We start from the raw sequence: 4,297 nt of genomic DNA, 5'->3' as shown, positions 1-4,297 counted from the left end.
CTAAAAACAAAAGGTTGCTTAGAAAGGTAAATAGCAATATGAGAAAAAGACTAAAGACAAAAAGGTTAATAATAAAAAAATGTCCTAAAAAATGTAATAAATCTCCAATATGCTTATGGTTACCTGGCAAAGTGGAGTTTTTCCATTTGTTCAGGGTTAGATGATGTAGAGATGCCTACTTTATATTAGAAAATGTTTTTTAATTGGGCACATATAGTAGTGTCAAGCTCTACAATAATTATCTACTGCTGTTAGGGGTAGTAGGAGTACTCGAACTCGTGGGTACCCGACCCGTCCCTACCCAGTTGGGGTAAGTTTAAACCCGACCCGAAGCGGGGAGGGTCCTGATTGGGGAAGGGTGTTGATTGGGGTGGGGCGGGGTCGGATTCATTGTAAACCCGTCCCTACCCGTCCCGGAGTGCATATATTCCCACATATATATACCTCTTTCAGAAATTAGGGTTAGCCACTCTCCTCCTTCATACGGTGATCACTTACCCACTTACCCAGAAACACACACAGCAGCCATCCCTCATACCCACTTACCCCGATCGCAGACACACACACACAGCAGCCACCTTGTTCACCGCCTTCGTCGCTCAGCGCCATCGCTCAGTCACTCACCTTGCCGCTCTCCTTCACCGAACTCACTTCGCTTGCACTTCTCTCATTGCTATCACTCTCCTTGCCGCTCGTCTCTTCGAGTTGCGGTCTTCGGTTCTTCCTTTTTCCGTCGTCGTGTCACTGGTAAGCAGCAAGTAATCCTCTTTCACTCACTACTTACAGTTTACCGGTTTGCTCTGTGCTTCTTTCCTTCTCCAGATTTGTTTTCTTTGATTTAATTTTATAATTTATTTTTGTATGTTAAAATAGTTAAACTTGCCTTTTGTATGTAATTTATTTTTGTTTTCTCTGAAATTATCTATTACTTCTCATTTTTTATGTTAAATATATAACATATGGCTTTCCTATTTAAGCATTGGTTATGGCTTTTCTATTTAATAAATGTCTAGGAATCAAGATACTTGTGGTAGTTATAAAATTGAAGGCTGATTATTAAGGTTTTTGATGACAAGTCATCTTATACTAGTTTTACTAGTCTTTTTCTTTTATTTTTAATAGATTTTATACACTTTCTTGCATTGTAAGTTAGCAATTTGGAGTGGAATTGCATGGTTTCTTTGAATCAATCAACCACCTTTTAATTGACACAAAATCATAAAGTTTAAGCTAAAATTAATTGGCTTTAAATGAATTTTAAACTTTGTGAATTTTGTGATACTTTGATTGGTTGTTTTGATTACTTGTAGGTGAAGAAAAGAAAAAAATAAGAAAAGCATGGCCTAAGAAGCGTGCCCAAGAGAAGAAAAAGCGTAGCAACATTGAGGAAGAAGGATAGCTAGGTTGGAAGAGTGAACCGAGCTCCATAAGGAAAAAAGGGAGAAAGTAAGGCACAAAGCTCAGTTCACTAAGTGAGCTTTATCGGGGGTTCTCCAAAATTAATTCAAGACACAATTCCAAGGAATGAAGCCTCAAGGTCTCGAACTCATGACCCAAGGAAAGCAAGGAACGCTCCTTGCAAGGAAAACAAGAAGAATTGGCCAAAAAGCCTTCTCCAAGGTTCGAACAAGGAACCTCACGCTACCAAGCTTGCAAGGGAAATAAGCCAAAATGATTTGGCAAGGATTCGAACCTAGGAGCTCCATGGAGAACAAGGGAGGAGTGCTACTCCTTGTGAAAAGAAAATGAGCCAAGATGGCTCTCCCAAGGTTCGAACTAGGGAGCTTCATGAAAGGAAAGGAAGGAGTGCTCCACTCTTCCAAGGAAATCAGCATCAATTTGCTTCCACCAAGAGTCGAACCTGGAAGCATGAAGCCCACAACCATGCGCTACAATGGGGAGCTCAGTTTGCTTTCTCAATTGAGCGCTACTCTCCCCCACTCCCCACACTTTGGCACGCTAGGAAGCACACCAAGGAGGGAACCTTGTGCACAAGCTGACACGGCCAGGGAGCTAGGATGCGCGCTTGACACACCCAAGGCAAGACATAGAGCTCAGTTCAATTTTTCAACTGAGCTCTAGTGAAGTGCAACAAGGGCAAAGGGCTAGCGCACAAAATTGGGCAACACAAAGCAACATTGGGCGCTCAGTTTGGTTTTCCAACTGAGCCGTGCCCTGGGAGTGCACCATGACTCAATTTTGAGTCCAAAATGAAATAAAATCCAATTCTTCACAAAATTAAAAAGCCCACTCCAAATTCTAAAATCCAAAAATAGGAAGTGTATAAATAGAAGATAGTTTGAGTTAGAGAGGGACCTTCTTTTCACTTTTGAATCTTTTTGCTTACTTTTGAATTTCCAATTTTATTTTCTAGCTTTGGGAGTTTGGGAATTGGGAAGGAGAATGGATCTCTCTTCTTCTTTGTTCTTGCTTCTGCATTTTCTGCTCTTTGTCTGGAATCTTAGGTGGAGAGTTGAAGAAATTCTGTTTCAATCTCACCTTGGATTCTCTTTCTGTTTATTTTACTGCATAATTGAAGGAATTGTGATTTGGATCTAAGTTTCTTTACTGTCTTCATCTTTACTTCTTCTACAATCTGTCTTTTAATTTTTCTGCAATTGCTCTCTTGTTGGATCAAGGAAGGACTTGAGATCTAGACTTGTTTTCTAGTCTCCTCCACCCCTGAGATCTTCAACTTTTCCTTTAGCTATTGCAATTAAGTTACATTTTGCTTTCTGTTTGGTTTCTCAAGAAATTTTCCATTTCTTGTTTAGATATACTACATCTTAATTCATCTTCTACTTCTTTATTAATTATCATTTACTTTTACTTGTTTAATTTCTGCAAATCCCAGTGCCCAAATTCTTTTATGATTCAAGTCATTTACATTTTTTGCACTTTAAGTTTCAGTTATTTACATTTCTTGCAATCTAAGTTTCTGCAATTTACATTACTTGCACCTTAAGATTCATCTCTTTTAATTCTTCTGCACTTTAAATTCTTGTCAATTATCCCTCTCCCTTTAAATTTCATGCACTTTAACTTCTGTTGGATACAAATCACTCAAATCAACACTTATTTTCTTGACTAAATCAATCACCTAACTAAAATTGCTCAATCCTTCAATTTCTGTGGGATCGACCTCATTCATGTGAGTTATTATTACTTGATGCGACCCGGTACACTTGCCGGTGAGTTTTGTGTTGGATCGTTTTCCACACATCAAGTTTTTGGCGCCGTTGTCGGGGATTGATTAGATTGACAATGATTAAGTGAAGTGGAGATCTAGATCAAGCACTTTTTCTTTTCTGTTTCCTTAATTTTTAACTAACACACTAACTATTTGAATTTTGGCTTAAGCCAACTAAGACTTCACTTTAGCAATAGAGTGAAGTTTTCCTGGTTTTTGCTGGTTCTATGCGTTCCCTGTGTTTTTGCTTGCTGAGTACATGACAGAAGCAAATTATCTTCTATTAATCCTTTAAACCTATCAACTGTTTAACACATTGCGTCAACTAACCCTCTAACCACATTTTGGCATGAGTAGATTCAATATCCATTTGGACTGTTTGTGATTGTGCAGATCATGGAGGAGAACTCAACGAATTCTAGTAATTGTGGGAGTAGTGTCCTCACCTTAGATGACAATGCAACCCATGACTTGAAGCATCCGCTCATCACCATGAACGATGTTGCTCAATGGCTTGAAGCCTTCCCACAAGGAAGCATCATCGGATGGGAAGATCTAATGAGTGAATTCCTGGCCAAGTTGAAACCACCCAAGGAAATTGGTAAACTAGAAGCAGAAGTGCAACCATCCACACAAGAGAAAGGAGTGATGGAAATTGAAGGTGTAAATGCAGTCGTGAACCAACACAAGCAGATGCATCAACAAACTCTGCAACAACTGGAGTTGATGGTCAGAAAAATCAATGAGCTGCGAACTGCTGTAGTAAATGCATACGATCTACCTCAAAATTCACATGGTTGGAATCAACCTGAAAAAGGTTTTGGAGCAATCAACTATGAGCAACAAAGTCAGGAGCGATTACACTCTCCAAGCAGTACCTCAAGCCTGTTCCAACACAAGTCTCAGGGTGATGTGTACAACCTACCCTGGAGAACTCATTCCAACTGGAGGAGGATCGAGCACCAAAATCAAGGACCAAGGGACTTCAATTACAACAACCCCAACTTCACAAACCAGAAAAAACACCACCATACCAACAACAACCACTACACACTGATGACATGTCATCATGTTATGTTTTTCTATACTTTTTCATACAAGAAATTG

The sequence above is a fragment of the Arachis hypogaea genome, chromosome 11, assembly GCF_003086295.3.
Source record: "Arachis hypogaea cultivar Tifrunner chromosome 11, arahy.Tifrunner.gnm2.J5K5, whole genome shotgun sequence".
Taxonomy (NCBI): domain Eukaryota; kingdom Viridiplantae; phylum Streptophyta; class Magnoliopsida; order Fabales; family Fabaceae; genus Arachis; species Arachis hypogaea.
The sequence above is the reverse complement of the archived record's forward strand: the minus strand, read 5'-3'. Positions refer to the sequence as shown.